This window comes from Phalacrocorax carbo, chromosome 5 (assembly GCF_963921805.1).
Source record: "Phalacrocorax carbo chromosome 5, bPhaCar2.1, whole genome shotgun sequence".
NCBI classification, from domain to species: Eukaryota; Metazoa; Chordata; class Aves; order Suliformes; family Phalacrocoracidae; genus Phalacrocorax; species Phalacrocorax carbo.
In genome coordinates, this window is record NC_087517.1 from 65,568,191 (window position 1) to 65,595,177 (window position 26,987).

Below are 26,987 nucleotides of genomic sequence, written 5' to 3' on the forward strand. Positions count from 1 at the left end.
CTGTCTACTGTCTCTCCCTGCTGGGACCTCATGTCATTGCGAGCTGGCAAAGTGTTCCATTTCATGCCTTTCACTTACCTCCTTACCCTGCAGATGGACTGCTATATGGGGCAGTTACTCTACAATCCAGGCTATCACTTTATATAAGCAGTAACTCTCCTTCCCCTGAAATACTGGCCATTTTAGGCATGTTTTTCCTTACTTCCTGCAACTTTTAAGGTTCAGACATGAACAGGAAGAATATGCACTGCTTTTTTTACACAAAGCTTGCACTGTATTTATACCTCAGTATTTTTTAATTTAGCTTGATAACGTCATAATTTTGTAGCCTTAAATAAGAGACCATGGCATGACATGACAAGGAATTATTTCAAAAATAAATGATACATAAATCTGTAAAATGTATTACTAAATTGAATATCCTGTTATGTGTATCATTGCCTGTGCACCACAACTGCATACTCTGCCGAGGTATAAAGTAACCAAAACAGCACCATAATTTGCTGATAGTCATGAGATGATCATTATGACCACCTTGTTATTCTTAATTCTGCAGAATTATTTGTGGAAAAAGCATTCATCTTCCAGTGTCTAATTTGAAGTCCATTGAAATTCACAAAAGGAATGTAAATCACATAAGATTTATAAGTGTTTCTAAAATATGCCTTTGCTAAAAACAAAACCCCAAACCAACACCACCACCACCCCAAAACCCAAATCAAAATTTAATGACTTTTCTTACTCTGATACAATATATTCTATGAAAATAATTAAATTTTAAAAATAGCATTGATGATCATCTCTTTTTGTTATAAGTTTCGGATCATGAAGAGTTTGTAACTACCCCTAGGGATGTGGCTTCCATCAAATTGTCTGCAAGACATCTTGAAACTCTTCAGGGGAATGGGGATGGGGAACAAATCAAATTAATTTCTCTGCAATGAAAATTTAGAACTTCAGACGCCAGTCCTGAAAGCTTGAACCATCCTTTCCTCATGTCATTTATACTGCATTGATTTACTAACAAACACAAAGTTTTCAAATATTATGGAGGAGAACACAAACCTAGCTGGTTACTATTCGCAACACAGTCTCTGGTTAACAGCTCTTCAGTGGGGAACTGTTAGTTTTATACAGCAATTGACTACTAGAAAAAGGGATTAGGAGGAGAACAGATTAAAAATACCAATAGAAATAATTGTTTTGTTAAATAATGAGTGTCATTTCATACCTGTATTGAGTGATTTGCCTGTTTGAACTGAAAGAATGATTACAGTTCTGCAAACTTCAATTTCTTCCCGCACAGGTACAGTGAATGATAGCACACACATTCACCTGATTTCTTGATGACCTGAACCAGTAAATCCACACGGGATGCCAGGAAAACCAGCCAGCTTGAAGCCTTATTAACTCAGGAGAATAAATGTCTGCGTGTGGTGCCTCTAGTTTCAGAATCTGATTCCTGCTCAAAATTTACCTCAGCAAATTATACACACAGCATATATACCCAATTTCTCAGCACGTTGTACTCATTTCTACAGAAGAAGCAGAAGTCTGGGATATTTAGATGAGGCTGTCGTCAAGAAAACACTTTCCCAGTGTCACATTTTCAAGTGTTTATGGCATTTCCTAACTCTAGGAAAATGGAAAATAGGAAAACTTCCAATTCTCACCCTTTTTAATATTCAAAATAGTCAAGTGCAGTATTACATCTGAGAATTTTTCCCCTTTTTTCTTTCCCAAAACAAAGAATAACATTTTTTTGAGATGTTTCAGTTTCCATACAATTGCCTTAACCAGTAAGACCAGATTCTTTAATAGCCTTTAAAAATCACTTGCCACAGCTGTACTGCTCAGATGCTGGCCAAGCTAGAGAGCAGCGATGGGTCAGCTTCATTCGCTGCCTGGTTTCTATCTGATAAACATCGCATCACTTCAGCTATTGCATAACCATCATCTCCAATTATTTTTTATATTGTTACCCTAGGCTGACTTTGATCTGCGTGTCTCGAGTGCTAGTTTAAAACACCACCATGCTTCTCAGAGGGACCAAAGGAGGACAGCAGAACAGAGGGCAAGAAGGTGTCTTGCCAGGCCCTGGCTGGGTCCTTTAGATTTGAGTTCTGCCCTCATGGCCAGATCGCCACAGGGCTTTCTCACGTCTTACGTAGGTACTTTTCGTCTATAACGTTTTGAGACAAAGACTGACTTCTTACATGGAAAATAAAAATTAGTGTTTTTGAAGGCTTATCTGTTTGCTCATGATGTGTGAGTCTTTGAGGTAGACTTTGCAAACAACATCCTTTGTTATTAAAAATAATCTCTCCTAATAAAAAAAATGAATATGCTATTATTTGTCTGAATGAAGTCTATTTACTAGACCGACAGCTTACCTAATAAAAATGCCATCAAGTATTCCTGAGTGAAACAGCTTGGAAACAGTTTCTGAACTCCTTCCCAATTTGCTTAAAGCTTTCTGAACCCTCCTCAAAGCTTTTCAATACAGGATTTCACATGTGAACACTTTTTCAAGGATCATCAACCCTTTTATCTCTTTTTGTTTGAAATAATTTAGAAATTACAGCATCTTCCTGGTGAGACCTTACAAGCTTGACTAAAAGCCAGACTTTGCAGTTCAGATACTTGAAATAAGCAAAATTGTTTTCAATGTATTTAATGTATATGCTTGCACACGAAACTAGACTCCATTGGTGTGCGTTTTACTTGCAGCAAAACTTGCAGAATACTTATGACGGAGAAGCAAGCCAAACTCGTTATTTCTTTGAGTTCTCTTCCAAAGTCTGCTCTGGAATAAATGACAAGAGCTGAATTCTGCTTCATGCCTTTGAAATTTCCTTCAGTTATGCTTTATATATTTGTCATTTCTAACATCATAGAAATTTTCTTCGCAAAGCGTGCATTGTTATTATAACAGCCTCATCTTAACTGCTAAATAAAACTGCAAAGCCAGGCAAACTGGATTCCGTCTTTCATAACGTCTTTTGACTTTGATATGTAGTTCAATTCTTTTCTTATTGGAAATAGTCTTATCAGATCTTTCTTTTTCCTGCTCGGCTTTTTGGCATGACTGCACAACTCTTACTCTCGCTAGTCAGCATTTGTTCATGTGAGATGCCAGAGTGCTATTGACAGGACTGCTTGCCAGATGACCTGCCAACACAAATACGGTTCCATCAAGACATTTATTTCCTGTTACTTAGACTCTCACAGATTACTCTTTACTACACTAAGGGTTTCAAGTGGTATTCAGTTTCTAGGTTATAAAAAATACTTAAGGATACTCATACCAATCTAATAAGAAGCTTGCACGACATTTTGAATGTAAGCAAACCAACCAAGCGATTTCTGGCACAGTGCAAGTTCATAACACCCAAGGACCACAAAAAACCCACCCAGTTCTGTGAGAGCCATGATGATTTTCCTCTAATGATGGGCAACATCCTGGTATGCATATTCATAGCCTCTTTTGATAAACTTTAAATGCCGAAATCATAGGATTTTGCCCAGAAACACAGGGTTTTTTGCTACCAAAGGCTTCACTGGCCCAATCTACAAACATTCAAAAACTACCCACAGCAAAGACTTGCTAGCCTGACTTTGGCATGCCTGCTGCGCCTGGCTGCACTTCGTGACATCCGTCTGGCACACTGAGCGAGGCCAGTCTCAGAGCCTGGCTGGGGGTTGCTTCTATTCACCTAACTCTAGTGAGGTTGCTAAACAGATGGGCTGCAAAGGGGCTACATATAGGAAACAGCCTGAGTTGTCCTGCCTCTCAGAGCATTCAGTTTGTATTCTTCTGGGACATGTCTTTTTCCTTTGGGATTGAAATGGCTTATTGTCATGTCTAGGAAATCCAAAATTGCTCAAGGATTTGTACCACTTACTGTGAAAAACCAGTGCAGTTTTGTATGTAGCAGGTGGATGAAGTTGTCAGAGTTTTTCTGGGCAAGGTGCATTGTGCAAGAGCCAGAAATATCTCCTTTCCAAAGTCAGTTCTGTCTGACTGCTCCTGGAAACCAGGGAATTTGTCTGTATATCACGTGCACACACAGGCCAACTGCCACATAATGCCTCACGTATTTATTTTGGTCAAGAAAAAGCTGTCAATCCTATCACCTTTTCCTTCCCCCCTCTTTTTTAAGTAGCACCATTTGCAATTACAGAAGTTCACAGTTGCTTTTTGGATTGTGTTGTAGACTCTTGACTCTATCCTCTAGCCCTACAAATTTCAGACATTTTAAAGAAACAGAGTATCTATTATATTTTCCACCTCATAAATCACAGATAAATATGTATTAATATCTACATATAGTATAAAGGAAATTGTATTGCATTTCATTATATCCTCACTTCAAAATCTTCCACAGTTCAACTAACATGCAGAAAGACATTAGTAGTCCAATCCTAGTAACAGTGATCACCCTATATATTTCTATGACAGTGATAGTCATTGTATATGTATATACATATATTTGTCTGTGTAGGTAGCTTTTCTCTATTGTACAGTCAGTATTACTCAACAGCAAGTGGGAGAGGCGTAGCTCAGTTGTCATTTCTATTTAATGCACATCTACAGATTTACATTTATACAGGGCAATTCTCAAAGGATGGCAAATCCTACAATGTACTAAACCTTTAAACTTCTACATACTGTTTCTTAAGCCCTTGATATTTTATTTTAAAAATATTGCAATATATTCAGATATCTTTAAGGTGAAAAATAGTTACTTACTGGTATACATTATGCCAGCACTGATCATCAAGCACAACAATCAGAAGTTTTTCAACTCACTTAGGATAACCTCACTCCCGTTAAAAGTGAAAATTGTTAGGACATTTTTAACATAGATACCAAAAGTCCACAGTTTCTTTGCTGCACATTTCACATGCATTTCTGTTGGTTGTAATGGAATTTCTCCAAGATGAACGTTCACAATAACCTCAAATGGCTGAACATCCATCAGAGGGATGGATATTCATCCCTCAATAGATCAAATAGATCATTTGGGATGATAGATGACATATTTAGATGTTAATTTCCTGAATCATCCAACATTATTATGAGTGCAGAATTTTCCATCACACACACAGCTGCCTCCCAGCAGTACAGTATGTTGGATATAATATGGACATTAATGCTTTAAGTCTTTGTTAAGTGTTCTGGGGTCCTTCCTCTCTTGAAAAAACCTATTCTAAAAGAAAAAACAAATTCAAAAAGTCTCATTTGTCAAGAGTTAGGGAAGATATCTTGAAGTTTTCAAGTGTTGTTTGTAGTATTTCCCACTATGTAATTCTTCCAGTTAAAGTCAGCCTCCCTGGGGAAAAACTAGCTCCTAACCACCTCAGACCAGCGGAACTCATCTCTAACTTGAATATCCTGGCTACGTGAGAGCCAGTACAGTGGTCCCTGAACTCCAGAGAGCTGGACGATGATAGTCTGCAGTCAGAGACCAGAGCAAAGCACCCTCTGCATGGGAGTCCAGCACCATGTCTGGCAAACTCACAAATGAAGCACAGAAACAGAAAATGAAAATAATAATAGGTCACCTTCCTCTGGTAATATATAAAATGTACTTGCATTTACAATATGGAGTGGAACTCCATGACCTACACTCAGACATCTAAGTTGTTACCCAAATGCCTCCAAGACAGCTGCAAGGTGCTGGTAAAGGAGGCAGGACTTGCGGGACCGCAGTGCCCTTCTACAGAAATAGCTGGAGAACTCTTCTAGGGCATCTAAACAGGCAGTGGATGCCAATTTAAAGCAATTCCCAAATTACCTAGCTAAGCACAAACAAAAAGAAACTGCACCTGTTTATCATTATGCTCAAAATTCTGCTGTTCTTTTCTAATGCAGCTTGTTTTGAAAACATTGCATATTTGAAACAATTTATATACATGTTTTCTAGTAGAATCTTAAACCAACATTTTGAGTTGCCTCACTTATTTGTAACAACTGCAGTTTCTTATTTATATTTCCGTGCAGTTGAGAGGGGGAAAATCCCTCATGAAAATGTATCCAATCAGTTTTCTCGTGATCAATAAGAGCAGCTTTGTGATGATTCATTGTACCTCAGTTCTCAGAGTCAAAATGATGTATTTACTTATTTTATACTGCAAACAAGATAGAGGATATCTAAGTCACATACACTGAGAAGATTAAGGAAAAGTAAACAAAATAAAATTCTGGTAAGATTATAAGAGAGGGCTAAAATTACCTGAATTAACTGAAAAGAAACCCTAGAAATACTCTTCCTTGTACAGAACTTGTGAAACCCATAAGTAATAATCTACATTGAGCTGGGGATAAAACATCACATGTATATGCTTGTACAAAACATATGAGACAATGGAAAACTAGGGTTATTGGCGTCAGTTGTTAGGTAGGCTGTTCAGGAAAATTAAACACTGACAAGAACCCCATATATCACAATTTTGGAACCCAGTGAGGCTAAACATTTACAGTCCTAATTATATTTTAATCAATAATGACCACCATAAAAGAATCTAAGTAGTTCTAAGTATTGCTTAGTGCACACATACCTCACATGTGTGCATATAGAATTCTACATAATTTTATATAATTTATATCAATATAGAGCTTGATATATGATCTTGATATAAATAATATATTAATTTAGACGTAACTGCATGTGTGTGTACATGTATGTGCAAATGTGAGAGAAAAAAGAGAGAGCACAGGATTGAGATGATATATCACCAGTCTAATTGCAAAATTCATTTTTTAATCCGGTCCTTCTAATGCCCTGGTTCTTATTCTTTCCTCCTAACTGACAGGATAAAAAGAAAATTCAATGAACTAGGATATTAAAAGGTATGTTTCAGTATTTAAGGAAAAAACAATCTGAACCTTTTGTAAGTCCCAAAAGGTGACAATTTCATGAGAATCAGAGGAAGTGATGGGTTTGCTCTTTTTTGTATGTATTTTCCTGTTTTCTTCCAGAAGACACAGTTAATGTTGAACAAACTGTTATTACACTTGCCAGTATTTGGATTTGAAGGTCAATGCAAGTTCTCTGGAGCATGCATTACTCTTTTGTATTGGGTTTGGGGGTTATTTTGACAGGACCTATTATATATTTTAACAGAGGTTGAATAGTCCTTATGTCTTAGAATATTTCCTAATAATAAGAATAATAATAATAGTAGCAAGAAAAAAAACAACCTACTTGTAGATGGCTCATGATGGCTTACAGGAGGAAAAAAAAGAAATATTAATCAAATAAACTATTCACTGAGAAGCACTCGTTCTGTTCTGAAGTTGTTTACGTCTTGAATATCCTATTCAGTAGTTTCCAAAGTAAATTTTTATAATCAGGCTATCAGCTGGTCTAAATAGAAATAAAGCAGAGAAAAGAATGACAATTCTACTCCCCTCTTTGCAGAGGCTGGAACGATAGGATTGACACCGATACTTTTGAGTTTGTATATATGTGTAATAATCCGAAAGCAGATCATTAAAAGCTATTTGACTACGCACAACTTTTTTAGTCTTTACTGGTTTACTGGAGCAATTCTATGTGCTCTTGTTTTATGTTTCATTATTCTATTAGTAGAAAAAAAATGGTATGAAATAAATCAGAAAGTTAAAAAAAGTAAAGGTATTTTAACCTTCAGTAAAAGGGTGTATTGCAGTTTACATCTGTTACTATTCTAAGGTTTTAAATACCTCCATACACCACCTCCCTCCAAAGCATTGTTGGTCCTAAACAGCTTATGCTTAGACTAATTTTACTTCTTCTTTACATTAATAGGGTGGAGAAAATCACAACTGGCCAAAGAACAGCCGAAGTCTGGAACTAATCAGACAACAATTCCTTAAGGCTCTTACAGCCATGGAAAACTTTAATCACTCCCATTAGTTCTATATAAGACCTAATAATAACCCAGAAAAATTTCATTTTGGGTACATTCTGACAAGGTAAATTTGCTCTATAAGAACATTCTGGCTGCCAGGTTTTTCTAGCTTGCGATTTTTCAGTGCGTCTCCTTATGTCTTAATACCAAACTAAACAAACAAACAAAATCATTCAAAGTTCAGCTTGATTCCAGTGATAAGAGACCTAATCTGTATAAGCCTGAAATTTATTAAGAGTTTACTATGCAGGATATTCAAGCACATTCTGTGTACAGGGCAATTCTTCTACTGCCATACACTTTTGGGTGATAAGAACTTGTGCAGAAAGATTCTTAATAAAAAAAGACATTTCTAATTTTCTGCAGATAAGAGAACTGAGATCTGCAGCCAAATACATACAGAAGTCTTCTGTAATGTAAAAAAACCTACTGAAATGTGAGGACAGATGGCATTCCGACATTGCCTGAAATGGCACTGCGTCATCACACCACCACAAAAAACAGCTATTTGAGGGTCACTGAATGCTAATGTTTTCCAAATAAATCCCAATTACAAAAGCACCTGTACCCAGTAATTTTTTGCTAATCCAATGAAAAATGCAACCTATTTAGAGTCATGAGTCTATATAATTTCTCATTTATTACCTGTAGAAATTTAGCCTATTGTTTACCCCTTCTATTTTAGTAGAGGACATAATTGCAAAGTGAACTTTAAGGACACTTGGCTTACATTCTGCCAAAACCACACAGGTCTTCCTTTGCTAAAACTATCCAAACTTGTTACTCATATAGCAAACTTAAAGTATGCTAACACAAATACCAGGCTACTGTTCGTATATATGTAAGAATCTGTAAAATGAGTGCATGGAAATGGAAATTACATCTCGTCCGTAATAAGCAATACAAGATTTCAGTATTATCATCAGCACGTGACACTGCATGCCATAAGAGAAGCCAGTGGAATTGGTAAAAAATTTGCTTTAAATTATTATCTGCTGGGATTTTGTTTGTAACCAGGTAGGTGTTCCCACAGCTGTTTACAGCTTCTGTCTCGCTTTAATCAATTGGCTGATATGTAAAGAGAAGAAAAATATCTTTTGAAAAACATCTATTTTATGAGGGTACGCCAATATATGAAAGTTTGTGTGTGAAAGAACAGAAAACTAAGTTACATTTAATATATTCCAGTTAGGAAATTTAACAAGTCCTGTTAGATCTCTTCTACTCCATCTGTAGGTGCAGCTTTTGTCAACCCTGACTTTCATAGGTGACAGAAATGCTCTATTGCTATACAGTTTGCTTTCTTTGAAGTCAACTGGGCTAACGACACAAACACTTTCTGAAGGCTACTGCTGCCTCGAGTGATGTAGTGAAGTGTGAGCTGCGAACATTTTCAGGACAGCTGACTGCCGTAGGACAGCTGTTGATAACCCGCTAGGGGCTTGGTGCTGCAAAGTCCTAGGCGCCACCATAGCCATTTCACTGGAAGGTGAGCAGCCACAGTGCCTTCAAAAAAGGGTGCGATCCGTATAAGACATCCTTTGCCTCTCTATTTTTTAATCCCCAAATGCAGCCTTTTTCCTTGACCTTTCTGTTCTGAGATTTCCCTTAGATTAAGTTCTTACTCCGTCACAAATTTTAAAGATAAAGTTTGTGTGGCACTTCAGGATTTCAGTCCTGAGTTGAGAGCTTGTGGCACTACAGTTAGGTCACTGGGTTACTATGAAGTTATGCTGCAGACATTTTTATAATTCATCTGATAGTGTGTTGTTAAGGTCCACAGACAGCCTTTGCCTAAATATATCAAGAGAAGTAGATCCTAAAACCTTTATTTATGTTATATAGGCATGTATATGTCATTGGATATATTTAAGAGCATAAAAATATCATTGCTAAACTGCTTTCCAGGCACTTTATTGCACCCAGTACACCTAAACCTATAATTCCTATATAAAAGGAAAAATAGAATAATCTCTAAATTGGCCAAGGAAAGAATTACATTTATTACTGAAGGCTCTATGCAGTTGGCCTAGAAATATGACTGGATTTACCATGTAGCACATTAAGACTTTCTTGAATTATTGTGCCGTTAAAGGACTTAGTAATAGACTTCCAGCATCCGTGTCATTAATCATACGTATTTTAATTATAAAGTTTTGATTTGTTGTTTCTCTAGGTCATGCAAAAGGATTAGGGGCAACTTGAGAAATAACTGGGTTTGAACATAGTAAAAGCTATATCTACCTTTCATACCCTGTAATTATTTAAAGGATCAGTTCTGTGGAATATTACCTATGCTACAGACTTGATACAAAGCACTTGGATATCAGTATTTTTCTAATATTTTTTTAAAAGGCAGTATAAGTATAAACAGTAGATTTAAAAATATTTTTCCCCAGAGCACCTTGAAGACAATAGTCCTGTGTGGTAACTTGAGACCGCAGCATCTCCTACAGCTCCTCTCATCACTGTCATGACACTCGCTCCATTTCTGGATATTATACTTTTGACCTACTTGTACTGTCACCTGCAAAGAGCAACCGGGATTCATAAGCAATTTAGGAGTCAGAGTAGTGAAGGATTACAAAGGCAGAGAGATATAGACCAATATCTGAGTGACCTATGCAAAACAGAGCATTAGGGTAGCTGAAAATTCATCACCTAGATAGTGCTGCTCATTCAAAACCAAAAGCAAACAAGCCCCACCCCTGCCTAAGGCCAAAACCACCCCCTGCCCCCCAGCAAAGCCCAGAAATCAAAGGCAAGATGTCAGAAGCCATATAAAGAAAAAGGCAACCAGTGTAGTAGTAAAAAAAATAAAAAGAAAGGCGTTGGAGACAAATGATAAGTAAAAAAGAGCAAATGTAGTATATTTTGATAATATGTCTGCATGTCACCAACAACAGCAGACAGAATTATTCACATGAGGTTGTCTCCATCTCGTCTCCCTATTTTCAGTTCTTGCTTGTCACATCATAAATGCAGACTTATTTGGAACAATGAAAAAGTACGGACCTGATAACAAACAGCATGCTCAATGTAGCTCTCCTACAGTGTTCTGCAGTATTCAGTGCTCCTTATTCCATAGATGAGAAACCAGAAGTACTGCATAGCAAACTGCAGGATCACTTAATTAGTAGAAATAATAGGAATAGAACATTGTTTCATTCAGTTGCCCGTGCTGCATTTTACACAGCTTACCCCACACAGGGACAATAATGGAACAGCAGTCCATCAATATGAAGAATATTGTGGTAAAATATAGAAATAATTCCTTCTCCAAACAAATACAAGTATTCTTTCAGGCCCTAAAGTTATGAAGTAAGTGAATACATTTTAGGCTTCTGAGACTTCACATGCATTTAAAATATAAAGACGGGAACAGAGATAAATCAGGATGGCAGGTAAACGGCAGTTTACATTCTGCATAGGAATATCAAAGCTTTAGAAATATGCTATATTAAAAGTGTTAAAAAGCTAAAGCTATCCAACTGCAGAGCACAGGTCGCACATCATTTGTACAAGTACTATACTGCATAGCAGAGCAGGTCTGGAGTTTCATTTGTGTTATGTGCTAAGATATCTACCACATCAGTATTCCACATTTCCCTAGAGCTCCTAGCATTCTGAGAAAAAAGAAGGAAACCAACCGCCAAAACTTCCTTCAATAAATAATATATACATTGTAATCTCTAAATTATGAATCTGGAGATAAGCTGGGTTTTTAAATGTCTTCCTAACAGAGATTTAGGCTTGCTTGCTGTGATTGAAGATCTCAGATCAGCTACGTGTGATATAGTACGCTGAATATACTGTAAATATCTAGGCACAATGTTATTGTTCGAGGATGAAGGGTCACCTTGACCAAGTTTAATCGCTTTTGGCACTTACATACCCCTTTACAGCCTTTCAAGAGAATTTTTATGCAAGTCACTAACTCTGTTTTGTAGATTACTCCAAACAAAAGCTAGCTGATGTGCTTCTGCTATTTTTGGCTCTAAATTCACATTGAAACAATTTTATGCAACTCTACTGAGGCTAGTCTAATCATAAAATCATACATTTGAGATGATGTTTTTTCACTTTTTTCTCTCATTTGATTTGCAGCGGGAGTTAGACATTAACCTTTTCTTTCTATCTTTGCAGTTCTCTAGGCCAGCACTTTGCCACATGGCGACAGAAACACGAAGGAAGATGAACCATGATATCACCGAATCACATATATTTTTTTCAAATGCCTCATATTTGGAACTACAGCCATGCTGAACGTCATGACTGTCCAAACTATGATATCACATTTATAACTGGAAACTGAGAAGAAAGCTGTTGGTTCCCTCAAGGTTAACATTTGCAAAACCGGGCTCAAGTTCTAGCCCAAGTACTGAGCTAGAAGTACTCCAGCTCAGAGTACCTCTCTGTACTCTGGCATCTGTAATTTACTGGACAGCAGACGATGCCAGCAGGTAAATAATTAATTTGTAAGGTACTCTATAGTCACTGTATCGCCCTGTGCGCCTTTGGCATTCATTCAACAGTACAGCAATTTAAAATAAACAAACAATGGAAAACAATTGGCTAAACTCTGCAAAAACTGATGAGAGTGACATGCTACTAAGGATACTAAACATCTCCCTTCAAACTTTTAAAGGGAAACAACAGCAGCTATAAAGTCATCTTAAGGAAACACAAATCGAGTGTTTCTGCACCCACACTTTCAGCTGATCGGTGTCAGAAATGTAATAGTTTTTTCAGTATGTTTTCAGTGAGACATGAATCTGCACAATTATTTGAGAGTTGGAAGAATCGTGGCATTCAGACTCAGATCCTTAATATTAATAAAGAAATAACCAGTCACCTAAACAGGGAAATAATGATATGCATCAATATAGGTACTGAATCAATATATGTACAAAGCAGCTGAGAAACTAGACTGTGTTTCTGTAAGATCAGTTATCATGAAAAGACAATATCCAAGGGCTGTACAGTTCTAATGCATCTTCAGAATTAGTCTAAAATCAGAAAATTATCCAAAACCACAACATAAGACCCAATCAATTGGAGCTATTCTAAAACCACTGAAAAACTCACTGAATTTTTAAAGTAAAGGAATAAAATGTCAGAAAGGTAAAACTTCCATGTGGGTAAAACACACCTGCAGTTTTGACTGCATATAAGATGCTTCCAAGTGCTGTCAGACTATTTCTGGGTTTAGTGTAAATCATTCGAGGAATCCCTCACTTTCAAAGGGCAGTGGAGTACTTGGGAAAGGAACATTGCAAGTTGTGCTGTCAACAAGAGAAAAAAATCTTGAGGGCTGTAACCAATTTTCGGCATGTTTCCTTGGTAAATAATGACCACAAGGTGAAGACTTGGACTTCTAAAAACATACCATAGTCATCTATGCCCTTCCTCCATGAGAAAACTCGTGAGTGAAGAGTAGCATTCTCAAAGTTTAAGAATAGATATGGTGGATTTTGGTTGCATTTCTTTTCGTAGGGAGAGCATTTTTAGGTGTATATGGATGCGCTGCAACACGTCAGAATCCTGTGTTGTGAAATGATATATAATCCAAAAGGTTTTCTTATTTCTTCAAACCGGTGCTATACACCCTAAGACACAAAATACAGAGGGGGACTGGTTAAAGAAACCACATTGGAAACGTACGTGATACGGACAAGTGTCTACTTCAGAGCTTCTCCACAAATATTCTGCCAATATTTGACAGAATAAAGATGTTAAATGACAGAAAGGACTGCCTTAAATTTTTATTTTCCTACTCTTGTAAGAACAGGGAGGAGCAGGTTTCCTTCGGTTACTGGCTACCCCCTCAGAAGCACTGAATGGCAGGAGCAAGGGCACAACTCACAGCACAAAGCACAAGGAGAGAACAGCTCTTTTCTCTCTGCAGATAATACACCCATGCTAGATCTGTGACAATTTAGGCCAAGTTGCCAGCTGGTACTAGTGCACTGCCTTACAATCATGAAGGATTTACTCTTTATCCTATTCTCATTTTTCAGTGATGAGGTATTCCATAGCCCCATATTGATTGTTTCATTAGCAAAATAGTTCACAAATAGTAAACCCAAGCTTTCATATAAGCTTTCTTCTGAATTACACGCAATTCTTAGGCACCTGAATTCAAAGACATTGTTAAAGCTAAAAGGTTTCTCTCCCAGTGTTAAATTATCAAGATTATTTCACTTATTTCCACACTTCTACATTGGCGTTTTTTTAATACCCCGAATCACCCATCCCTTTTTCATTTAGCCCAGGCTTTTCATAGGAAACCAAGATTAAGCAAAGTTTAGATTTGGAGATGTGTCAGATGAAATACAATCTGTTCATCTGTTTATCACTTTTTTGTTGTGCCTAGAGTATCTGCTAAATATGAATGCAGATTTTCTTCAGGTAACTGAACGAATTTGAGCAATTGCCTGTATGAACAACCACAGAACCATCTGCAAATACATCTTATTGCTCTTCTGTGTTGGATTCAATGAGCAGCTAATGGAATTCTGACCCAGAGACGAGGCACCTCTAACGTTCATAGATCAAGAGAGTTTTGTAATATGAACATTAGTAACAATGACGGAATAAATTTTCCTCTCATTAACTTTTTCTGCCAGATAAGCTATGAGCAAAAACTCATGACAAGTTTGTTGTTGGCAGCGGGAGAGATTTTCTTTGTGCTGTACAACTCACAGACGTTGCTTACTGGACAGGCACAGAAGAACCCGCTTGTACACAGGCTCAGAGGAATGGATTGTGACCTTTCAGTGGTTACTGAAAGGCAGACTATTTGATCAGAAAAGAGAAAATCATATAAAATCACTACAGATAAATGCGTATGGTAATAATCTTATCTCTGTATAAACACACATATAACCATTGGTATCTTCATTCTAACGGTACTTGACTGGTGACAGATCTGGGTAACTCGATGAATACACAGTCCTTACTTTGGACAAAGAATACGACCTTGCAGTACAAAAATAGAGAATCAGCTGTCTGTTCAAAGCCTAAATAATTTCAGTTTAATCTAGTGGTCAATATTTCAATTACAGCCATTCCTTCACGGCAGAATTTGTGACAAGAAATTGTAGCAGAAATCCTATATTTTCAAGAATAAACAGTGAAGAAATATGATAAATACTTCTGGACTATATATCAGGAGATACAGTATAGGAGAGGTGATAGAGAAAAAGTTCAAATAATTAAATGAGCCAATACTTAATGCACTTAAAGTTACCTCACCGTGAAATGGAGTGAAGGAACTAAAGGTATTAGGCAAAAAACTTTTTACTTTACAAATGTTTGGGGATGGGTGTAGAGGTTGTAGATGCACTTTGCAGCTGTATTTTTATTGAGTTCTTTAAAGAGAGTAGAAGCACTAACAACAACATTTGTGATACCAAAGGTGGAGGAAGCAATGGCAAATATAGTGGGGGAAACAGAGGAAAAGGATGTTGTACTGTTGTTTTTTGCATTAGAACTCCCAGGTCTGCCTGATACATGTGTGCTTCTATCAAAGAATGTACATTTTAGAAATGTGCCAAGTTTTTTAATTGCAGTTTAATTAAAATATATGTAAGCTTTCCTGCCTAAAAGGAATTCATCCCTTTATTGCCTGTGAGCTCTTTAGTTGTACTTACAAGCAGTTTATCACCTGTTCCTGGCAAACAGGGCCATATGTCCCTCACAGATCTGCTCGTATCACAAACATTCACTTACATCCTCTTGAGAGCTCTTCTAATCAAGCAACTAACTAATGGAGAAAGCTAAAATAGTCCTTACAAAACAACCAAACCAAAACAAAACCAACCAACAAAACAAAAAAAAAAAAAAGAAGAAAGAGCAAAGGCTGCAAAGCAAAGAGAGTCACAAAGTACTGAGTGGCACGTCACTGGGGCTAGACAGAGGTAGCTTTAAACCAGCTAGGCTGCTAGCTGTTCTTCAACTCTTTCTGCTGCATTTTCTATCAGCTAAAGCTGGACTGCTCTGGATGCTCAGGACAGCTAAATTTAAGGCAGCTGGTGTTACTGTTTGTAAGTTATTACTGTAACAGAAACATAAATTTATGGAGAGAAAAAATGAAAATATTAAGCTCCTTACTATTCTCTCTGCAGTTCCTCCAGTGTACTAAGAATTATACATTTCAGCCCCCTTCTACTCAACATTTGAAGGGTACTAAAACTGTAGAAAATGCATTCCTGCTAGAATGCCACCACATATTTCCAAACTGACTGTTACACGGTCATGTTAGTATTATGATGCCTGAATAAACAGCATAGTAGTACTTGTACATAAATTCAGCCATGACAAATGCCATTATCTGTAGCTTATAGCAGTCCTGTTCTGGAGGGTAAGTGTATTTTCTGACAAATTATTAATATCTTAGATGTATATTTGTATTCCCATAAATACAAAGTGTTTGTAAAGCCATTTTGCAAAATACACATAATCACCCAGCACTCCTAGGACCCTTTGCATTAAGTGATTGGTGAAATATTAAGCAGGTAGATGTAATTATATAATCTGAAATTAAAGAAGAAAACTAAATTAAAAATAGGACCATAATTAGAAGAGCTTAAGTTTTAACATCCCTACCTTCCAAAGTTTTCCATAATTCTTGATCCTATGGCAAACTATTCCTGTGGCAACTAATTTAGAATAATGAAAGGTAGTCTAACCCCAAGCTTCATCAAGATAGTGGCAATCTCCATAATGAAGAACAGGCAGGATTTACAAGGGGGAGAGGCAGCTGTTGGACATCCTGTTTACTAATGTGTTAATTTGTTTCCACATCATTTCTTGAATCACATTTCTTCCTAGTAACTTTTGACTTTGTAGTACATCATGTGCTTATCTGTGTCCTTTTTCTTCATCATTTTGGGCTGTAGCCTGGATTATATGCCAGCATGTAATTTGCTGCAACTGCACTGGACTCAGTTGCAATCTATTGGCTTGACAGGGAAAGACATTTTCATGCAGGTTTTTAAAAGTACAAAACACAATTTCATGTGTTTGGAAAGAGATCAATTCACATTAATCCAATTCATATAATAAATAATAATGGGCTGGACAGCAAGGTCAGATGGCATTTTCCTCAGAGCAGTACAATGCTTCTTGGGGCACTCGGCAATGATGATACAATATGTCAGTTGCTAAATTAGTGTACAGGAAATTTACTGTCCTGGTCTAGATTTTGCCTGCTCAGCTCTTTTATCCAATATCTAAAAACCAAAATATGCTTAAGGGTAGTAGAGAATAAGGGGTGGTTATAATTCTGCCTAGCTGAACTAGATTGTGAGGGAGAGCTACCTAGGGTTTTTTTTCCTTCTCATGAATGTCAGTGTAGGAACAGGCACAACCTGGACTTCGGTTATGCTGGATCACAGCATGCAAGATAGGAAAGGTCTGAATTATGTGCTTATAATGCCTTTTTGCTGAATTTCTGGTACTGAGGACATGGATGATAGCATTATTAAGGAGTTTTTATACAAGCGGTAGAATAAAATTTTCAAGGTATACATCGAAATTTGTATAGAAAGACTTTGTGGCAAATATTATGCCCGGTAAGACTAGATGTCCACAGGGTTTATTATGTCCTTAGTATCTATGACGATATAATAAATTCCCAGTGTAAAGCAGCTTTCACCGATGCCAATACATTACTCCAACATGATATCAAAGACTGGAGGTAGACAGCAGAAGTCCATTGCTTGAGTTGCCTACTTACTCGTGAACACTTATGTCTAATGCCAGAACACAATTAGCTCACTTGATGTGGATCATTTCACTTCAAACTTCTTCTAATAACCGTTTGTTTAGTAGTAACTCTCAATGTCTATTGTAAATGTGTCTGTAGCTAAAACAACAAGAAAAAATAGAATTAATTAGGTTTCAAAACCAGTTTTTGTTGGAACATCATACATATAATAAGAATTATTAGAGAAAAAACTTGTTAATAAGTTTATACCAGTCAATTACCTATATTAAATTGTATCTAAACCTATAATTTCACATTCCCTTATTAACAGCTAAATTTTACCATCATTTTTTCCTTATAGAGCAGGCAAGTTTGAATATCTAAGATTTTGTAGTATGCAAAGTTCAAGGATGGCTAGAGGGATGGGTATATACTCAGGGGTACAACTATGTGTATAAATACACATTCTACTTCATGTATAAATACACCTTCTACTGCTCTTCATTTTTCCACCAATTCTAAAGTTTTAAAACAGGCTGTCCTTCACTGCAGAGGACAAAATATCAAAACTTTCTTTCATAAAACTGTCAAGATACTTAAGCGTCTTAAAGAGGCAGGTTTTTTGATGTTATAATACTTAAGAAACCGAAAGAACCAAACACACACATTCCTTCAATAACAGTCTTGATTTTCTACAGCCGTCACAGGGGAAAACACAATTAGCTGTGGGATAATGAGCATTGTATACCACTTCTTACATTTCAGGGCAGGATTAATATGCTCCACCAGAATATGCTTTATAGGCAATTACAGTCTTCCCAGATGAACAAAGCAACTACTGAAGTTACAGCCACAGATGTGAACTTCTGTATTTTCAGGAAGATGAAGCCAAAGATGCCCAACCCCGGCAGAGTTACAGATCCCAGGAGGACCAACTCGGTGCAGCTGGAACCCTTCTGAACCACAAGCTGAGTTTCATAACTGAGATCACTTGGAGAAATTATTTTCCTTTTGAGACTTAGACTTTTTTTCCCCAGTCATGCCTTAAAAGAGGCTTATTGATTTAGGAATCCTGGTAGAGGAAGTTTTGCTAAAATAAATCTGGTTTTGTTCCAACTTTCTGTTGTTTAAGTCCCATCTTACAAAGACAGTTGTTCTTATAAAAACAAAACAAAACAAAAACCCCAAAATCTCAAACCCAACCTGACAATGCCATCATGATCATACTTCCATCAACAATGATAAGGACTTTTTTTTTTTTCAAAAGATATGAGAAAACAGGATTCCATAAATAAGCTGTAAACTACCTCAAAATATTCAGTAATAAAAAAGATTCAATAGTCATTTATTGTATGACTCCATTTTTCACTGCTTCAAACATTCAATTTAAACACCATCCATTTAACTTTTAAGGATTTGAACAAATATAGGCTAGATACGAAAAGGTTTCTTGTTTTAATTGAATGTCTGCTTTTCCATTATATAAGAGAACATTCCTTCGGACTGTGTTACTTTCTCATTGAAAATAAAATAACATATATTTTTTAATTATTTTTCTGCTTTTCTTACACTTCAAGATTCATTGCAATGTTTTTAATCAAATTGCTAGAAAATTCCTATTAATGGCCAAAATGCCCAGAGTCAATCAATATTTCCTTTGTGAATATTTTCCAAATCACGCCTTTGCTCAAATTAAAGAAAAAGATCACTTAACTATCTCTAATGTTTCCCACTTGGCTCCATGTACACATATGAAGTGAAACTTTGCAACAATAGATTTATCATAGATATTGTATACAGAATACCCGCATTAATAATTTTGAAATAAATCTTTAATATATCCTTGGGTAACAAAATTCCTTTAGGAGTACTTTCACAATGACATTCAAGTTTGTAAGCCACTTAAAATGATTAATTAGATCCTCTGCTCATTTGGTGCCTTCTTTTACATGTAACGTCAGTAGAAAAAAGCGCTAGTACTAACGAATCTTAAAATAGGTTTACTAATGCAGTTTACAACTGCAAAGGCACATAAATTCAGTTTTGCTTTCATTTCTCACATAGACCTATTATTTGACAGAACATGTGACAAATACATCAGCCAGGAAAGTCAGCAGATAAAATAATGTGCCACTGTTTTTCTGCTAAACATATGTTTACCTAAAATTAGAAATACTGTACTTTTCCCCAGTCATGTCCGCTGTCACCGTGGCGGGGGAAGAGAGAGAAACATTAAAAAAAAAATCACTTGATATGAGATATGAGTAGGTGAGGAAATATATCTCTAAAAAAACAACATCTGGAAAGCAGTTAAGGGGATCTTCCTTCTCTTTCTCCCTTTCAATAGAGAAAAAGACAAGTAAGCTTCTCCAGAAAGCTGCTGAATGTCACAGCAAGCCTGAGGCCGCTCTAGCACGGGGGCCTGGTTCTAGACTGAAGCAGAACTTCAGAAAATGGATGTAAGCTGTCTGTGCTAATCCCCAGGCCCACACGAGACCATTAGCCATACCTAACAGTCTGGGTTTCTGATGTTATTTAAACATCCCTTAAGAAACTTAAGTCTGATACACTTATATCTATTTCCAACCACTGTCAAGCAGTAGCCCACAGTATTTTTGGGACATATTATGTACTAGATTGTGGGACACTTTATAGAGACATCTGATAAGTAAAGACATTAATTAAAGAAGAGGATATTTGGAGTTACCTCTTTAGCCCAGTGCTAATTTCAGAGTTGAACCCTGGGGTAATGGGCCAGTCCAGCTACTTATACTCTAACAAAGAGGAGTGAGGTCAAATAGTTAATGAAGACAATTGTAGAGATCGTGCCACTAAAACTTGAAGGAGTAAGATATTAGTTTTGGGTTATGGACTAAATAAGAGATGCCAGGTGCTTTTTTTCCAATTTCCTTTGATAGTATCCAGTTGAAAAAAAACCACTAAAACTAATTTACTATCAAGATAATGTGCTAATAATGAAGATGTCTTTAAAGTAAGTAATAAAAGCAAAGAGCTTAAGCTTTCAATTTAATGATCTCTGGTGTTAAACATTTTCCAGCATGCAATAAAATTTTATTAAAAATTAGTCAGTGAAGAAACAGTGCTGCAGAAAAAGTTCCATGGAAGCTTTCTAAGGCAACAGCGAAAACATAGTAAATCTAAAGCAAATTCTGGAAATAAAACATATGAGGAAGAGTTGCCATACTCTTATGAATCATTAACGATAATATAAGACTATAGTTAGCATCTAGTTGATCATAATGAGAATAAAAGTCTATAAGCCCGAAGAGAGCTATAAAAAGCAGAACAGGAGAGACTTACATAAAGAAATAAGTCATGCTAGTCATGTTTCTGCAATTAAATCACCTTTTATCTTTTTAAAAACAAATTTCTTACTACATTAACTCATAGTACAGATACTCATAGTACCTGAGTTTTCCATGGCAAATACCTTAGAAGGAGACACACATTCCTTACTGTCTTTGAAATTAAATTCCAAAACAATGGATAGTGTCATTTTTCAATGCTATTTTATTCTCATAATGTTTATGTATTAGGAAAGGGTTATATGACTGTATGTCATTACTGTGTATTACAAAATGTGGCTGACACTGCACTTAGTAATTGCCTTTTTCTTTTTTTAATTACGGTTTACCAATCCCTGGGCTGAATGCAATGATCTACAGGTCACCGAAACTGCAGGTGTCAGTGATATCTCATTAACTCTGGCAGAAGCAAAGTTTGAGGCAACAGCAGTAGAAAAGCACCGAGGTACGACAGAGGCAGACTGCTAAGGCTTTAATGGAGCACACATCTATTCCCTGCCCTCACGCTCTTGCTGTTTACTTATAGCTGACCACATATATTACCTTTTTTGCTCTTAGGGTCAACCTCTGTTTCCTCTGATAAAGTTAAGAGGATACAGACTACTTTTTGTTCCTCAGTTGTGAGCACATGATCTCCAGGTCAATCCAAGCACGCCGTGCTATATCTGTATTGGTTTGTATTATCCTGGAGTTCAATTAAATAAAATGTTTTGCTCTGTGTTTTTCATAATTACATAGAATTTTCATTCACCCTCACAGGAAACAGAACAGACTTAATTTTTGTTTAAAACCTGTCATTTTTTTCAATTCTAACCTTATATTTTACCATCTTTTAGAAACAGACCCTTTCACAAAGCTGTCTCAGACAACACTGGACCCACTGCTCTCTGAGACCCGAATGCTTATTTTATAGGAGAAGAAACAGCCTAGTGACGTCTATTATTCTTAAGTTTAAGGAAGGCGTAGATGTTGGAAGGGAATACTTAGAGAGAATGAGACTAATGTTGAACAGTAGTAAGTTAGGAGAAATGACGAGTATTTAGCAACAAAGGACAGAGGAAAACACCTGACTGCTAAAGCCTTTCTCTACCCTCATGGTCTGAAACACCAGAGGGATGCAGAGAACGATTCAGGCAACAGCGAGGACGTACATAGCAATTGAAAATTGGAAAAGAACAGTCACAAAGAGTTTACGTTTTAAAGCTTTGGTTTTCCAAATCCACAAATTGAAGACTACGTTACCAAAAGGTGTACACACATTGTGAATTTCAGATATCTGATTAATTTCATTAATATATTTTAAATTCAGCCTAGCATCTTTTATTTTCTAGAAGTCCATTTGCCCATCTTTCAGTCTCTGGAGCATGGTCATTACAGACGAGATTTGGTGTGCTTCCTGGCATAATGCTATAATGTCAGCTTGAAATGTAATGCCTAAATCAAAGAATAACTTCCAAGATAAGTTTTCAGCATCTTATACAGAGATCACCCCGAGTAAAGCTAAGCAGACATGTTAGAAAAGGTTTCAGCATCTTAATATCTCCCGTAAGGACAAAAATATGTCCATAATTATATTTGTGTGTTTCATAGGTTCTTGAGCAAACAATTGGCACTTGTTTTGTTTAAAGGTTCAGAACCTTCATTGATACTGGACTATTATGATAAATTATATGAACAGTAATAGCTCTGATCATAGAAAAGAGAAATTATTCTTTAAGTAATGTGTTCTGATTTAGGTTTCTAAACCTACAAAGGGAGAAAGATGAGACAACATATTGCTACTTTCAGCTGGTTAATTTTACATTGATCTTAAGCTATTCTGTTAACTTTCTGGGATCTACAAAAACCCTCTTAAAAGACAGTTAGAAAAAAAAACACCAAACTTTGTTCATTCTTCATAAATATGGATTGCGTCCTGCCTACACGTTCCAAACATTCCTTCATTCAGTCAGAGCATATATGTATATTTTAAAGAAATGTACACATACATCTACAATGTTTTTCAAATTTCTAGTCAATTATATAATTATAATATCCAAAGTATTATCAGTAATATGATAATAATTGTATAACTAATATTTGGCAAAACTAATTAACTATTATAGTATTATTTTACATAAATAGTTATATCAATAATTTGTACTTTTGTAGAATGAAACGGATGAGGTCTAGAGCCTAAGAAATACTCTGACTTCCTAGATATAACATAGAACCTTTATAAATAGTTGGTTGGTTTTTTTTTTCAAAAAAAATCAAACCACCTGATTAAATTAGTGAAGAAGCCAAGACTCTTGACACTACGATCATCTTATTTTTTCAGCACCCTTGTTCTGTGTCTGTATAAGATGCTCAGTACCTATGCACTCAGAAAAAACTGTGAGCTTAAATTTAGCCTAAATCCTAAATGCATTCTTTCTGTACTAACACAGAAAACTCAGACTCTTAAATTCCTATATGGCCATGTCAAAAGCCTTTTCATAGTCTACCTTTGTTCTTGACCAACTTTCCAGACTTGTACCATCTCTGAACAGTCTCATAAGCTATCCTCATTCCTGCTCCGACAAGAACACTTTCTTAGCCTTAATAAAGATATAAAGTTCCCCAAGCTTACTTTGGTGGGTGATGAATGATGTACTTATTGCCAAATAAAAGGAGGATGGCCCACAGTACTTGCATTTTTCTGATTTTTTACACTGATCAATGTATGCTTGAGACAACAATGTTCAAAATATATGTGAGGCAGAGGCAATGGCTCCTTGCAGCAGTTTTTACCACAAAAGTGATGCATTTTGTTGCGAGATCTTTAAATCTTTTAAAAATGGAGTGCAGTTCCCCTTTCAGTCTGTACTAGACATTTCTACAGAAGAATAGTTCTCGTTCTTACTCAGCCTGTATTTCCTCCATCAAGACTGGGACACTGAAATGGCATTCATAGGTAGTCTTTCCACCTACGGTCTGTAAAATATGGGAGGGGGTGTTATGCTCCACAGTTTGAAATTCATGTGCATTTCCACTCTTAAAATAGTGCAGTTCACAAAATACACAATAACCACAGGGCATTTATAATGAAGGAATTCTTCTGGGGAATGCATGAAACAAGGTTTTTTGCATTAGGCAAAAACACTATGGAACAAACCAGTTACTATTATTCTGTTATTTGTGTCGCTGTATACCCCACCATTTGTGTATTCAACTTCACTACTGGAAACAGACTTTTCTTCTGTTTCACTTTTATTTGGTTTGCCATTAATTTCCCACAGTGTTACTAAAGCTCATTTTGTTGCGTCTGGAGCGCGGGTATCTTTACATTGCATGGCCAAACATATTCGAATAATAGCTATTATCACGATATACCTTATAAAAAATAAAAAAAGTCAACCTTTTTCAGAAAGAGGATTTAAAACAAATGGAGTAAGAATGCATTCCCTCTACTGCCTCCATATAAATTCACATTTATTATGCTGAGATACTGTAAGCGCAGAAAATGCCTCAATAGGAAGTCAGTACCAGTGCTCTGATTCGTGAATTATACCAACCCACATTTCCCACAGCAGGTAGCCTAGTAAATGTTACAGTTCCCATCCATTAACAATACTCAGTACCCAGGTCCCTAGGCACTGTTCTAGAGATTAAAAAGGAAAGCGCAGTTCAGGTCCTCCTCCTTTCTCTTCATTTTTCTCTTTCCTCATCACCTGTGTAATGGGAATGAAGCAAGGAAACTGCTACAACAAAAGCCAGATCTGACAACTCCCAACTATTCTGGGAGCATTTTCCATTGGCAGAGCACGGAATGGTTATTGCTGTGACATTAGAGTGCAAAAGAAGCTATATAATAAAAATAATTGTCAACAATCCAGAAAGTTAAAGACCTCATCGTTCAGGACTAATGATCAGCCTTCTGTTTACGCTTGGTTTTAATTATTGTCACTGAACTTGTAGGCACAGAACCCTAAATCCATTTGTAATGGTCAATGCTTTCAGCACCAGTATCAGTGTTATGACAGGTACGTGACAGGTAAAATGGTCTTCATCTGCAATATTAGTGCCAATTCAAATGGTAAATTCTGTCACATTCTTGCACATTGTAAATATTAACTACTTTAAAGCACGTCACAAACTGCACCTCAGACTGATACTTCTTTTGATCACTTCAAGGGAACATTTTCTATAATTTACATGTAAGAATTTCCCGTTTCTACCACTCTTCCAAACTACGGAGCTCTCCTGAACAACAACTTTTTTGCACTGATTCAGTCACTGCTTTGCACTGATTTTTTTAAACCTGATTTATGCTTCTTTATATCACATTCTCTAGAAAGACCAGAAAACCTCACTAGGGCATCAATTATTAAAATGAAACTTGCCAAGAAATTCGGCAATTTGCTTTCCTAATTATCCTTTCTACGCCATGTTCTTGTGTTAAATACCATTTCTAACAAGCACTCGGGTATTACAGTTACCTATTATGAAGACAAATATACAATCTACTTACCTGCATCTTTGTTTTTTTTTTTTTTTTAAAGCAGGAATCACCCCAGTCCCAGGGGTGATTGTCCCCAAGTGATACAGGTATCATACACTGTATTATGTACCCTCCAATGGGTTTAGAATAAATTTGACATTTTCAGAAAGCAATTTTTTAAGCGGGATGAGAATATCTTTGAAAAAAGATGTTTACCAGATGAATCACAATTTCTTTCCTGAAGGTGAAACTGCTGCTTATCAGACAAGATGCGTAAGCGCTGCTCATCTGAAGTTCCCATTTTTATGTACAAAAACGTTTTTAAGAAATCACACACATTTATATTCACCTAAAAATACTAGCCTGCTATATCAAAATGTTAATGTAAATCTAATAAAAAATAAAGCTATACATCTATAGTTAAGAGTTAGTTGGTTTGTAAAAGGAAGAACAAGCCAAGAAAAAGATACGTAAGAATGGATGTCATCATAAAAAAGCCTTCTGTAATACAGCTGAAGTGCAGAGGGTATAATTCTGTACTGACTATGATTCTTTGACAACCTATTTCACAGTAGGAGATTTCAGTGGTTTATAATCACAGATAATGCACAGTTTTGTAATAATGAGGTGTCAATGTGTGGAAGAAGAGGATTGCAGACCATTATTTTCTCAGACATTTTCATGGCATATGCCAAGTGCAGAGAAATGTGAGCAATGTCTATTAAAGAGGCAGTATAGCTTATTCAAGCACTTTTGGATACAGAGGACTAAGTGCTGGTTCTCAAAAGGCTGGAGCACAGAAATACTGATTCATTTTACAAACAGGAACATTAAACACAATCTATATGATCACAGCAAAAAGAAGGAGGAGTAGTCTGTGTTTCAGTGAAATATCAAAAATCTAATTTTAAGCTCAACACTGAATTCCCATTTCCTTTGTTGCACTACAGCAATACCTGTAAAACCAATGAAACCTCAAATGCTTCCAAGGCTCTGACCCTATACCAATCTTAAACACAGACACAGTGGCTTGTTCGACCTTGTCCTTGAGTACACCTCTGCTTTCTTGACAGAGGCACAAACACTTCCAACTTGAAGTGAAGGACAATAAGAACGAGACAGACAATTCTAGAGCCACATTAAAGAGGAGAAATATGCTCCTGAGATCCCAGGGTGAAGCTCAGTCTGCGTGACCCACAATAGAAGCATCCACTTTCCTGCAGATCATAGAACCGGTGATCTTAATCTACATGAGCACTAATATCCCTGTGTGCTGCTATTAATTAATACAGTGCTTTGTTTCCAGAGGTAATAATTTTTGGGAATGAAGGTTTCTTCTTATCAAACAGTTATTAAGGAACCAACAATCACAACAATGTAAGATCTGGTTTTATAATTATATTCTGCTTTCTGAAATTATATTTAAATTTTAATTACATATGGAAATATTACTAATTTTTGGCTTCAGCCTCTGTACTAATAGTGAATATCAACACCTGCAGTCTAAAAATTACAAACTGGCTATGTGAGTTAGCAATTCCTATTTATATTTCAGGAAAGAGATTTGGAATTTGAGGAGGACATTAAA

At 36.4% G+C, this 26,987-nt stretch overlaps 1 protein-coding gene across 1 annotated transcript in view; it reads right to left on the bottom strand.

The window, feature by feature from the left end:
* Window positions 1–26,987, bottom strand: part of LUZP2 (leucine zipper protein 2) — a 201,334-nt gene that overhangs the window by 14,216 nt on the left and 160,131 nt on the right. The gene's annotated exons all lie outside the window — the stretch shown is intronic.